Here is a 15,024-nt window from a genome sequence, read left to right on the forward strand (position 1 = left end):
GTGGGCTGCAGGGGGGTCCCACAGTGTCCGGCAGTCTTCGCTCCTCTGGAGTTCCACGGCAGGTGGCCGGCTGCTGCTCTCCCCGGGTCTCTTCCAGGTCCCTCTCGCGGCGTTCCCCCGGTCTGGCGGGCGGCGTGGTGCGTTCCCCCCGGCTGGCAGCGGCGTTCCCAGTCTGGCGGCGGCGTTCCCCCGGTATTTTTCCTTATGTAACTGACTTAGTTTACCTAACATAATGCTCTTCAGTCCCTCCCATATTAGGTAGAAGTTTACAACATTATTCTTGCTCCTTCATGCTGCGTAGTATTACATTGTGTGAATGTACCATACTTTCTCAAATCATTCTGTTGTGGTTGGACATCTGGGCTGTTTTCTTGTTCTTGAGACGGTGAATAGCACTGCTATGAATTTTGGTGTACAAGTCTCTGTTCTTCAGTTCTCATTTTCTCATAGTATACTCCAAGCACATAACTGAGTCATACGGAATTTCCATGTTCAGCTTTTTGAGGAAGCACCAACCTGCCTTCCAGAATGGTTGTACCATTTTATAATCCCACCAACAATGTCTAAGTGTTCTTATCTCACCACATCCTCTCCAAAATTTATTACTTGCTGTCCTGTTAAATTTTACCACTGCTTTCAATAATGTATACTGCACTGAAACAGAGGAGGGAGAGAACTGTTTAAAAGAGAGATGTAACTGGGTATTTCTGTCATCACAGGAGATTAGAGCGAGGGCTGCATGGTGGAGGGGACCTGGGGGAGGGTTTGTAAAACAATGAAAGAATCTTTTCTTTTACTTTTCCATAATTTTTGGACTCATGTACTTATAACTTGTTAGTCAAATTTGTGTCTTCTAGGTTGCAACACCCCCATGATACATCTTCAAGGATATGAACATGTACAGCCAAGCACAATCAATAAGAGTGCATCTGAATTCCAAAATCAATCTCCATAATAGTCTATGTGTCTCCTACTGCCAAAGGGGCCCTTTAGAGTAGTGAGAGAAGATCTTCACCCTGAAACCCACAGCGTCCCTTTTCAGCAGGAAGTAGCTAAGAGAATACGCCGTCCCCTTTTCCTTATGACTCAGGGTGAAGTCTCTCTCAGGGAGGAGTGATAGGGAATGGCAAAGGATACACTGACAAAGAAGATTAATCAGAACTGGCTTTGACAAGCACTGTGGCATTTGGACAAGAACAAACTGGAAGGAGGGTAGAGAGAATAGTGCAACAATGAATGAGTGGAAGCCCAAAATCTCTGTAAATGTTTATGAAAATTAATAAAATATAATTATAATTAAAAAAAAAATTTACCACTGCTGTTGGAGTGAGATGGTAAATCAGGGTGGTGTTGATTTGTATCTTTCTTATGTCAGTGATTTTGAGTATTTCTTCATGTGTTTGTTGGCCTTTCAAATATATTCCTCTGTAAATTGTTTTCCATCTTTTGACCATTTTGCAATTGGATTATCTATCTTTTTCTTGTGGAGGCCCAGGAGTATTCTGTAAACTTTTGTTATAAGATTTTTGTCTGAGATAGTATTAACACATGTTTGTTATCAGTCAGTTAAGTTTTCACCCTGTTGGAAAAAGTTTTTGATGCACTCAGGAATTTAACTCTAGAATGTCTCCTGAATCCATTTTATCCTCTTCAGATCGTGCATTACTGGCTGTATTTGGAAGTCTCTTTATATTGTAGGCTTGGCTTTCTAAGGTTGAGCTCAGGTTGTTTGGGGCTTTACTCTCAGGTCTCTGATCCACCTTCAGTTGTTTTTTGTATATAGTGTGAGATGTGGATTTTGTTTCAGGTTTCTGCAGGTAACAGTCCAATTTTGTCAGCACCATTTGTTGAAGAAGAGGTTATCATTTCCCCATTTGATGGATTTTATTTCCTTGTTGACTATCAGTTGACCATAAATAGCTGGATATATTTCTGGGTTCTCAATTCTGTTCCATTGGTCTATGTGCCTGCCATTGTACCAGTACCATGCTGTTTTGGTTTCTATCACTGTGTAGTAAGTTTTGAGGTCAGGGAGTGCTATACCTCCCACTTCATTTTTGTTTCTCAGAAGTGTTTTGCTTATTTGGGGTTTCTTGCCTTTCTAAATAAACTCAACAATTTCCTTTTTAGTCATAATAAATTATTTTTTTGATGTGCTTTTGGATTCTATTGGTTAGGATTTTGCTAAGGATTTTTGCATCTATATTCATGAGAGATATTGGTCTATAGTTCTTTCTTGGTAGTATCTTTGCCTGGTTTTGGTGTTAGGTTTATGCTTGCTTCATTGAATGACTCTGGAAGTGTTCATCTTTTTCAGTTTTTTGAAACAGTTAAAGTAGAACTGGTGATAAATTCTCTTTGAATGTTCGGTAGAATTCATCTGTGAAGCTATTTGGTCCAGGACTTTTCTTATGGGGAAGTCTTTTTATGGCCTGTTCAATTTCTTCTTTTGTGATGGGTCTGTTCAAGTGTTCTAGGTCTGCTCTTGTCAGTCAGGGTAGGGCATGAGCATCAAGGAATTTGTACATTTCCTCCAGGTTTTTTAATGTATCTAGAGTATAACTTTTTGTAGGATTCCTCTATTAATTTCATCTGGTTCTGTTGTGATGCCACTTCTATAATTTTTATTTGAATTATTTGTGTCTTCTTTTTATTTTCTTTTGTTAAACTTGCCAGTAATTTGTCAATTTTATTGACCCTTTCAAAAAACCAATTATTGATGATTTAATTTTTTTCTAGATCATTGATTTCAGCTGTTGTCCTTATCATTTCCTTTCTTCTAGAGGCTATAGGATTAGATTGTTGCTCTTTTTCTGTTTTATGAAGGTGTTGTGTTAGAGCATTGATTTTTCTTCTTTCTTCCTTTTTTATGTGTGTGCCTATTGCTATGAACTGCCCCCTACGGACTTTCTTAGCTGTATCCCAGAGGTTTTGGTATGTTGTATTTTCATTTTAATTTGTTTCAAGAAACTTTTTAATTTAATTCTTTATATCTTTTATAATACAACCATGTTCTAGCAGAGAGTTATTTAGCTTCTGCATGGATGGTTTTGTAAGCTTTACCTTCCTGTGATTAATTGCTAGTTTTATGACATTGCTATCCAAAAAGATAATTTGTATGAGTTCAATGTTTTTTAATTTGTTAAGCTTACTTTGTGTCCTAATATGTGATTGATTCTGGAGAATATACTATGTCCACTTGAGAAGATTGTAAATTGAAATTTAGTTGGGTGCAGTATAGGGAATATATTCATAAGGTCAAGTTGGCTTATTGTATAATTTAGATCTTCTGTATCTTTGTGGAGTTCCTTTTAGATTAACCTATCCTTTGGTGATAGTGGTGTGTTGAAATCTCCTACCACTATTGTGGTATTGTCTATTTCTTTCTTTAATTCTGTTAACTATTATTTTATGTATTTTGCAGGTCTATCATTTGGTGCATAAATGTTGACCAAGGTTATATCTTCTTAATCTATTGTGCCTTTAATCCCTATATAATTCACTTCTTATTTTTGATGGTGGTTTTTATTCGGAAATCTATTTTATCAGAGTACTGCCACTCCTTCTTTTTTGAGGTTGCCATTTGCTTGGTGTATTTTATTCCAGGCTTTGATTTTGAGTCCATCTTTCTCTTCATTTTTTAGATATGTCTCTTGTAGGCAACATATTGTGGGCTTGGGTTTGGGGTTATTATTTTTTATTTTTTTTATCCATTCTCCTACTCTTTTTTTCTCTTAATTTGTGCATTTAGTTCATTTACATTAAGTGTCAAGCCAGGTTTAGTTTTGCCATTTTGCCGTGTTTCTTTTTGTGTTGTTTCTGGTTACTGTGGTCCCTGTACTTTGCTTTAGTGTCTCTGTGTGAAGACTTCACTTAAAATTTCTTATAGGTTTGGTCTTGTTTTCACAAACTCCTTAAGTCTCTTCTTTTCTGCAAAGGATCTAATTTGTTCTTCCTATTTGATGGAGAGCTTTTCTGGGTACAGTATCCTTGGCTGGCAAGTGTTTTCTTTCAACTCTCTATATATGCCATCCCATTGTCTTCTAGCTCATATGGTTTCTGCTTAGAATGCAGAGATTAATTATTTCCCCTTTGTAGATGACTCTTCGTTTTTCTTATTCTGCTTTTAGAATTCTATTCTTATATTTTTATTTGTTCAATTTGACTATGAAATGTCTTGATGTTTTCTTTTTTGTGTGTAGTCTATCTGGTGTTTGTTGTGCTTCTTGAATGTGCATTTCCCCATTCCTCAAAATATCTGGAAAGGTTTTTTTTTTCTAGTACTTCTTCTATAATTTTCTCAGTGGTTTCCGTGTCACTTCCCTGTTGTGGAATTCCAATCATACTTATGTTATTCCTTTTGATGTCATCTCACATAACTCTAATGTTTTCTTTTTCTTTATGTCTCATCTCTGCTTTTTCTTCTAGTGTATTTCCACACTTGTCTTCTAGCTCACTTGATATCTGTTCCATCTCTTCTGTTCCGCATATTTGTCCTACCAGTGTGTTGGACACTTCTACCATTTCTGTCTTGGTACTCTGGATTCCGTTTTAATGCTTTTCTGTTATTTCCAGCACTGTGTTGTCTGTACCCTCTCCGTCTTGTGATTTTTTTTAACATTTTTAAACCTCCCTATTGTCAGAACAGAGCAAGGAAACACTGCATGGTTCAAAATTGGGAAGGGTGTATGCCAGGGATGTGGCTTGTCTCCATACCTTTTCAACCTGTATGCTGAATAGATTATCCGAGAGGCTGGGCTCTATGAGGAGGAATGTGGGGTCAAGATTGGTGGAAGACCTATCAACAATCTGCAATATGCAGATGACACAACCCTGCTTGCTGAAAGTGAGGAGGACATGAAATGCCAGCTGCAGAGGGTCAAGGACTGCAGCCTTCAGTATAGATTGAAGCTCAGTGTCAAGAAGACAAAGATTCTCACCACTGGGACAAACGGCAGCATCAGGATGGATGGTGAAGAGATTGAGATTGGTCACAGCTTTAGTTTGCTTGGCTCCACAGTCAACACTCTTGGCACCAGTAGCCAGGAAATTAAAAGATGTATTGCCATGGGAAAGTCTGCTGTTAGGAACCTCTCCAAAGTACCAAAGAGCAATGGTGTCTCTCTAGAGACTAAGGTGCATCTGACACAGGCCATGGTCTTTGCAATCACTTGTTATGCATCAGAGAGTTGGACAATGACTAAGGAGGAGAGAAAGAGAATTGATGCCTTTGAGCTGTGGTGCTGGAGAAGAGTATTGAGAGTACCATGGACTTCTAGGAAAACAAACAGATTCATCCTGGAAAGGGTCAAACTTGGCAGCTCCTTGGAGGCAAGAATTCTGAGGCTCCATCTAGCATACTTTGGACATGTTTTAAGGAGGGACAAGTCCTTGGAGAGGCACATCATGCTTGGTAGGGTGGAGGGACAGTGCAGGAGGGGAAGGCCCTCTATGAGGTGGATTGATTCAGTGACTGGGGTAATTGGGATGGGTATATTGGAGATGGTGAGATTGGCACAGGACAGAGCAGAGTTTAGGGCTGTTGTACATAGGGGTCACTATGAGTCGCAAGTGACTCGATGCCACATAACAACAACAACATCATCTATACTATTAATTCTTTCTTTCATCTTTTACATTTTATCCCATAGCTATTCAAATTGCTCCTCATTAATATAATTTTTTGGATTATATTCTCTGGGGTATTTGCTCTCTTACTTGTTTCTTCCATCATTTACAACTTCCGTAGCTGTTCAAATAATTAAATATCAACACACTTCTTCTGTCTTTATCTCTCTGGTATATTCATTGGGTCTGCTTTCTTAGGAAAACTATTCTGGGTTTGTGGGGTTTTTTTGTTGTTGTTTTTGTTTTTTTGTTTTTTGTTTGTTTTTTATGGTGACTGAGGCAGACTGCTGCTTTTTTGACATTACGTGAATCTTTTCTTAGTAGATGTTAGGTTGTTGTAACTATATAGTGACCCAGAGTAAGGCAATGTTTTTCGAAGGACCTGTATATTTATGCTCACTTCTTGGACCAAGCGTCACAGGGTGGAGGCCTGACAGAAGTTTTTCCCACTAAGTACCTGACTGGGAAACCAGGAAGCCTGTTGTTCTCTTCCAGAACTAGAGTCTCCACCTCACTTGAGCTGTCCATCTTGAGTTTAAAGAGTTTGTGTGGTATAGCTAAAGAATAATGTTTCCCCCACAATACTGTGGGTGGATCACCTTTTCCTGCTGTACAATGCCCTTCCTGTCATGTTAAATAAACTTCTTAAACATAACAAAACAACCTGAGAGAATGGATTGCTAGTCTTTGAATCCCAGGAGCATAGCCTTAGGGGACATCAAGGTCAACTGACATAGTATTGTTGTTGTTATGTGCCTTCCAGTAGAAACTACCAAATGCAAACTTTTCAGTGGGTTTTCAGTCTGTAAATGGTACAAAAAGATTGGCCACTTTTCTCCAGAAAAGCTGCTGGTAGATTACAATTGCCTTTGAGTTGACATTGTAACTTCTTATTCATTGTGCCACAAGAGCTAATTCTAAAAATAATGCCATACATCTAACTTTGGTGAATAGCAACTTTGGTCTTAAAAATCTCAAGGAGCCATGTGAGTTACAATGATTGATCTCTCTCTGTCTAGAACAATGAAGAGAGAAGAAAATTTAAAAAAAAGCAAAAAACAAAACCAACCAAAACCCAAACCCCACACTTGTATCAAAACCATTAGTCCAAAGGACTAATCAAATACATTAATTTCAACCTTTATTAACCTGAGGCAAAAAGAATTAGATAGTGCCTGGTTACCACTGCTGACACCACTCTCAAAGAGATCACAATAAAGGGTCTTAGGGAGAGCAAGGAAAAAAAATGTTTATACAACTCAAAATCATAAAAGTGACCAGCCTGGCTGTTTTAATAGAGAGTGGTGGGACCCCCACAGTCCAAGACTATGGCCCTTAGGTACCCTTTGAGACTAGATCTAAACTCAACCCTATGACTCAGCAGTAAGCAGCACAATAAGCATGCTTGTAAGTATCTCCCTGAGAACAACAGGGAGATACTTCCAAAGCAATCAATTAATTACACAAGGCCAAAAGGGCAATATTTGTCCAAAGAGAAAGTTTGGAAGGCAATAAAGGAAAGGATAGAAGGATGAATAAAAATGAGAATCATTGGGAGGAAGTTATAAGGGCAATAGTCTGCATTACTGTTACAATTTGGGGACTATAATATCATAAAGCAAATTATATATGAATAATTTAATGAAAAATTAGCTTTCTTTATACATGTTCACTCAAGAACAATATAAAGCTAAAACAGAAGTAAACAAACACTGCTTTCTTAGAAGTTTGGTGCTAGCGTCTGGTGTTAATTATTTTAAGTTTTTTAGGTCTAATTTCTCCTTAAATATTCACAATGTTGCCTGTTCTTTCTCAAACAAAAAGACCATTCAATATTTTGGACATTTGAAATAAAGCACTTAATACTCTAGTTCAGTTCTGTGGGCCTGGTGGCAAGGAGTTACACTGCCAACCCAAAGGCACATGGTTCAAATCCAACAATGACTATATAGAAGAAAGATAGGCAATTTTCTCCCAAGGAATATACAGTGTCTGAAAACATGTTGGAATGTCAGCTATGAGTTGGTTCTGACTCAATGGTGCATAACAACTTTAATTCTTATTAAGCTGAGCAAATTTCCATATTGACCAAATGTTTTACAGAACTTTGTTTTCTAGTCCTTAAATATTAATGATTTTAAAGATATCACATAAAGAGTCCCCTTTAAGGAACTCTCCTTTAAAGCTTCAATGAAATCATCTTTGACTCTTATAATGTTGGGTTAAATTTATTGTCATCTGACTATGACAGTATAAAAATAACTAGATTTGGTATGCATTTTTAAAAAATTATTTAAAATAGTGCCAAAATGTATTTATAGAGGACAAGAGAGGAAGCATCATTGTCAATATTCATCCAAATCAGATATCCGGATGCAAGATTCTATCCTTTTTAGTTAGAGGTCATTAGAGGTCTACCGATTAGAATGTAAGTATTAAGAAGTTGCCCAAGCTGCAATGAAAGTATTAGTGAAAAACAGTGCTCCAGGAATTGAGTGAATACCATTGGAGATGTTTCAACAAATACATAACATCTTGAACATACTGGCAAACATACTTGAACTCACTATACTTGCCACATTTTTGCAAAGATATTTGAAAGACCTTTATCTGGTCATCTCATGGGGAGAGATCCATATTTATGCTCATTGAAAAAATGTGATCCAACAGAATGCAGAAATTATCAAACAATGTTATTAATATCTATACCAGTAAAATATTCCCAAAGCTTAGTAAAAAACAATTGGAGCATCACAACAGAATAACTCCAGGAATTTAGCTGAATTAAGAAATAAACATACTGTTTTGTAACCATAATTTAAGTCCTCTTTTGAATTTAAATGGAAAGCATTGTTCCATATCAAATATTCAACATTTTAAGACGTCCTTAGTGTTCTCAATAAAGTATTTGTTGCGAAAAAAAAAAAAAAAAAAAAGAAATAAATGGTCATGGAACTAAGGATATTATTGTTAATGTTGAATGGGTTTTGACTTAAAATAGAGTATACTAGAAAGATAAAACTTGTGTTTTACTGACTATCAAAAAATATTAATAACATTGAGAGGAACAATTAATTTGCCTCATCCAAAGCCTGTATATAAACCAAGAAGCAATTATTCTAACAAAACAAAATGATTTTGCATGATTTAAAATCAGGAACTGTGAGTGTTGGGATTTTAGCCATTATTCAGAACTTCTCAATCTGTATGCTGAGCAAATTGTCCAAAAATTGAATATATGAAGAAGAATATGGTATCAGGAGTTGAGGAAAACTCATTAACAGCCTGTGCTATGCAGATCACACAGCCTTGCTTTAAAAAAATGAAGACTTGAAGCAATTATTAAGATGTTAGTCCTCGGTAAAGGGAACTTGGTGGCCTAGTGACAAGAAGCTGTGCTGCAATCCTGAAGACACACAGTTTGAGCCTACCAGCTGCTCTGTAGGAAATTTGGAGGACAGCTCTCTGACTAATGGATTGGAAGAGGTCCATATTTATTCCTATTCTCAAGAAAACTGATCCAACAGAGTGTGAAAGCTAACAATATCATTAATAACACATGCAAGCAAAAATACTACTGAAGATCATTTAAAAATGACTTAAACAGAACATAGATAGGGAAATACCAGAATAATTTGCTGAGCAAATTATTTGAGAAGCTGGACTCTATTAAGAATGTGACATCAAGATCGGAGGTACATTCATTAGTAAACCTGCTTTATGAAGATGACACAACCTTGCTTGCTGAAAGTGAGGAGAACTTGAAGCACTTTTTGCAGAAAATCAAAGGATACAACCTTCAATATGGATTGCATCTTAATGTCAAGAAAACAAAGATTTTTTTACCAGTAGACCAACAGGCAAAATCATGAGAGATGGAGAAAAGATTGAAACTGTCAAAAATGTTATTTTATTTGGCTTGACAATTAATACCCTTGGTACCAGCAGTCAGAAAATCAAAAGAGTAATTGCACTGGGCACTCTGGTGGTCTAGAGGTAAGAAACTGCACTATAATCTCAAAGGTCTTAGGTTCAAATTTACCAGCTGCTACATGGAAGAGAATGAGTTACCTCCTTCCATACACTTAACTGCTTCTGAAAACCCACTGAAAGATTAACTATGGTTTGTTCCAATTCAAGATCACACAACAACAACAACATTGCCCTGGGAAAGGCTGCCATTAGGGATTTTTCCAAATTATTCAGGAGTAATGATGCCAGTTTGATAACTCAGATTAATCGGATTCGTTCCATGGTATTTCCTATTGTCTGAGAGCTGGACAATGAGTAAGGATAACAGAAGAAATGATGTCACTGAACGGTGCTCTTGGAGAAGAGCGCTGAACATACATCCCATGGACTGCCAAAAGAACAAACAAATAGGTATTTAAGAGGGTATAACTAGAGTGCTGTTTTGAGTCCATGATGATGTTACTAGAAGGGGCTATTCCTTAAAGATGAATATGATTCTTGAAAAGGTAGAAGGTCTGTGAAGAAAAGAAAGACCCTCGACAAAGTGGATTGACATAGTGACTGCCAAAATGGGCTCTAATGTGTCAGGAAGTGTAAGGATGGAATAGGATAGGACAAGGTTCAGAACTGTTGTTCATTGGGTCAGTATGGGTAATACTTGACTCAGTGGCTCCTAACAACAAAACAACAACATGTACTACCCAAAAAACAAAACTGTCTCAGAAGATGTGTAGGCATAGTGTTCCTTAGGAGCAAGGAGTGTGAAACTTTGTGCCATATACTTTGTGCATATTATCAGGAGGGTCCAGGAAGTTCTGATGGTCTACTGGATAAAGGGTTTTCATACTGCTTGGCTCCACAATCAACACTCTTGGCACCAGCAGTCAGGAAATTAAAAGATGTACTACCACAGGAAAGTCTGCTGTTAGGGATCTCTCCAAAGTACTGAAGAGCAATGGTGTCTCTCTGGAGACTAAGGTGTGTCTGGTACAGGCCATGGTCTTTGCAATCACTTGTTACACATCAGAGAGCTGGACAATGACCAAGGAGGACAGAAGGAGAATTGATGCTTTTGAGCTTCGGTATTGGAGAAGAGTGCTGAGGGTGATATGGACTGCTAATAAAACAGATTCATCCTAGAGAGGGTTAAAGCAGGTTGCTCCTTGGAGGCAAGGATTCTGAGACTTCATCTGACATACTTTGGTCATGTTGTAAGGAGAGACCGGTCCTTGAAGAAGGACATCATGCTTGGGAGGGTGGAGGGCAGGTGCAGGAGGGGAAGGCCCTCTGGGAGATGGATTGATTCGGTGACTGGGGAAATCGGGATGAGTGTGTTGGAGACAGTGAGAAAGACATGGGACAGGGCAGAGTTTAGAACTGTTGTACATAGGGTCCCTATGAGTCACAAGCGACTCAACGGCACATAACAACAACAACAACAACTGGGTAAAGAATTGTGCTGCCAACCCAAAGGCCAGTGGACTCCACCATCTGGTCCACAGGAGAAAGCTAGGCAATCTCCACCCTAGTGATTGACTGCCTTTGCAATCCTGCTGGAGGGCCAGCTATGTATCAATTCCAACACAATTGCACATCACAAATACTACATGAGGCCAAGCTAGTTTCTACAGAAGGATAACATCAAATTTGGTAGAGTAGAGCAAAGCAGTTGCAAAACCTTCAACAAGATGGATTGACACAGTGACTGCAACAGCAACAGTGAATTTAAGGGCAGCGGAAACTTTGCGGATGATGCAGGATCAGGTAGGGTTTTGTCCTATTGTATATAGGGTCATCAGATCCAAACCATGATCCCTTAAATGAATAAGGAGGACGGGAACATGTTTGATACCTTTATGTTGTGGTGTTGGAGAAGTGTGCTGAATGTTTCATGTACTGTTAAAGGACAAATAAGCATAGCTTGGAAAAGGTGAAGCTAGGGTGTTTCTTGGAGGCAAAGAAACATCATCTCACATGCTTTGGGCATGTTGTTAGGAGAGAAACGTCCATGGAAAAGGACTTTATGTTTGGAAAGGTGGAAGGTCAGTGAAGGAGCGGAAGATCCTCAATGAGATGGATATGAGAGAGTGATGATAATGGTGAACTTGAGTGTAACAGAGATGATAAGGGTGGCACAGATTAGGATATAGTTCAGATTCATTGTTCATAGAGTTATTATGAGTCATAGTTGACGTGATGGCACTTAATCACAACAACAATATATAAGGTCCTAATGAAGTTGACTGGATGCTACCTAACAACCACAGCAAGTATTCAGGAAGCTTCTCAGGCAACTGTTAGTACAACATGCTATTTTGTTTCCTGCAAGAACCAACAGAGGTATTCAAATAGTAAACTGACTGTTTGCTAGAGATCTGGGAACCTGGATAAGAATACCCATTCAAATAATTATCAGACCAGATCTTTATTCATGGAGCTGGGATTATCTATCATTGCCCTAAAGACTGAGGGAGAAAAGAACAAAGGTTGTACAGCAGCATTTATTTTCAGAAGGATAAGAAGTCTTGAGATGATAAGTGCATTTTGATATAGACTTAACCAATTAGTCCACATTACTTGCATTGCAGTTAATTGCATGGTGCCTTATTCCAGAACTGTCATGGATTCAACTATGTCCTCTCCACGTATGTATCGAAATACTAACATCTATACTCATAAATAGAGATCCTGGTGGCAGTAGTTCATTAAGGTGCTCTAGAAAACTAAGACGATGATATGTAGACATTTCTGCTTTCTTCTTTGCTGAAAAGGCTCCGATTGTAGAAACTAACTCCATAATTTGAGAAGAATAGCGAAAACAAAAGACGTATGCATCCAGGAGAAAGGAATTTAGGATTCTATGGTTTCTTCGCTATATACGGTTGTTGTTGTGTGCTGTTGAGTTGGAACTGACCCATAGCTGACCCTCCAGTGGGTTTTCAGAGGCAGTTAATGACACAGATGGAGATTGTCCATCCTTCTCCCTTGGAGCAGCTGGTGGATTTGAACTGTATGCCCCTGGGATTGCAGCACAGCTTCTTGCCATCAAGCCACCAGAGCTCCCAGCACAAGATGGAAAAGTAGATTTTTCAGATTTTTCTCAAGCTTTTTAACCAGTTCGTTCTGGTTATAACCCCCTGCTGAATATTTGCACTTCCACTCCCCATACAATGAATGAGAGTGTATATTTTCATAAGATACTTCTTTTAACAAGATGGACACACTAGAATCACCTAGGGATCTTCTTAAAATGTTCATTCCAATTTAGTATGTCTGGGGTGGAAATGTAAATTCTCAGCAGAGGGTCGTACCAGAGGAAACCAGTTTACAACCCCGGTTTTACTCTCACACAGAACTCAGCCAGGCAGTTGTACACAAGTGGGATCATTCCTTCCTTCTTTTATAACGCTGGAGGAGAAGGAGAGAACACAATACTGATGCCCACATAGGCGGGATTGTGAGTGGCAAGTAGGAAGGGGAGAGCAATTAACTCTCAGCTGGAGAGAAGCAAGTTTCTCTTGATCGCTCACTAGACTTCAGCCAGTGACCAATATTCTTTACAGTGAGTGAAATAGTGATGCTGTGATACCAAAGTAGAGCCTCGCTCGGATCCTGTGTTCATAAGTGAGAGAACTTTCATAATGAGGTCTGCGGATAAAGGACTGAGAGCCTTTACAGTACAGGGACGTGCAAATAGGGCACGTCTGAGCTATCTCAGAGCCACTTCACCTCTGAACAGGTTTGGAGCTTTCAAGCCCCTTGAAGTTTTAAAAAGGCACTGATTTCAGCATGAGATATTTGCTGCGCTGTGCTCAGCTGGGATGAAATGAAGGGGAGGAAAAGGCACTTTCCCCCTTGCATTTAGAAAGCAGTGGCTGATTCAGATTCAATGGATTTTACTCAAACTGGTTGTGTTTGTAGTGGGGCTTTTTTAGCGGATGGGAGGGGAATAAGCTAAGAAGTTTAATCAAATCCCCTAAATCTGCATAACGAGAAGAAAAAAAAAACATGTCACTGAAGGAATCTGAAAAGCACACACATCTTTACAAGCGGCGAAGGGCAGTTTAAAACAAGTGTCATTAACTATGTACCTTTCATCTCTGCCTTATTTTAATAGCTTTCTTTAATGGAGACAAATATAAAATAAGTGTTATACACTATTTTGTAAGAGTATGAGAGTTTATTGATTCACTGAATGAAACAAAACCCGAAACCTCTCTTTATCTTCTTTTTTAAAGAAGAAATTCTATTTCTATACTTCCACGTTCCAGTTCACTAATGATCTACTTAGCAGAGCACACCAAAAGTGTTGAAAAGTGCAATCAAGTTATTTTTTATTTGTTTATTCCTTCTGGTTATCTAACATCTATCTGCACTTGGTCAAAATGCAGGCAAGTCTGATAGGCTCCTCTGTTGCCTTTCACTTGCTTTCTTCTTTGCTTATGCCAAATCTTATACACTTACCCATCTGTTTAATCCATGCAATGCTTTCGAGCTGATTCAGCTGCCTGAATCTGCTTTACATAGGTCTGCTTTAGCATTCTCTGTATTACTCTGAAGACCTGCAGAGGTCAGAAAATTGGATTTTCCTTCACTTTGCATAGGCCCTGAAAACACCAGGTATAACCTTGGTCTTCACAAAAGCTTTTACAAGCATTCCCCAGCTTCTAAACATTGAACTGATTTATGAACAACTTGTGCTTACACTTCTGTTTATGTATTTATGAAAACGTGTGTGTGTGTGTTTCTGTGCTTTGAGTGAAAGTTTATAAAAGAAATGAGTCTTCATTCAATAATTCACAGCATTTCAATTACTGACATTGATTGCAATCTCCACAAATGCAATAACACTCCTCCCATTGTGTGCCTGTGTTCACTGTTTCATTTGCTCTTCAGTCCCATCCTTTTCTGCCATCTGAGCTTTATCCCTGTGTACGTTCTCCCCTTTTCCTGCCTTCTTGTTGGCAGTTCTAAGAAGGATGCACCTCTCTGAAGTTACTGTACAACTTATAGATATCTCTACTGTTTGGATGAATGTGGAAATGACTGAACAATATCATTAATATCACATACAAACTAAATATTGCTGAAAATCTTCCAAAAATGGCTAGAAGAGTGAATTAACAGCTGCCAGAAGTTCAAACTGGATTTAGAAGAGGCCATGGTTCTAGAGATATCATGGCTGATGTCATATGGATCATGACTAAAAGCATAGTATTCCAGAAGAATGTCTATTTGTACTTTATTGACTATGCAAAGACATTTTTCTGTGTGGATTATAACAAATTATGGCTAACATTGAGTGAATTGCATTAGTTAAATTTGTCAGGAACCTCTCCAGAGTACTGAGAAGCAATGATGCCAATCTAGAAACTAAGGTGTGCCTGATCCAGGCTATGGTCTTTACTTGCTATGCATCAGAGA

Source organism: Elephantulus edwardii, unplaced genomic scaffold (assembly GCF_000299155.1).
Source record: "Elephantulus edwardii isolate Elephantulus edwardi_28Jun2011 unplaced genomic scaffold, EleEdw1.0 scaffold00013, whole genome shotgun sequence".
In the NCBI taxonomy this organism is placed as follows: domain Eukaryota; kingdom Metazoa; phylum Chordata; class Mammalia; order Macroscelidea; family Macroscelididae; genus Elephantulus; species Elephantulus edwardii.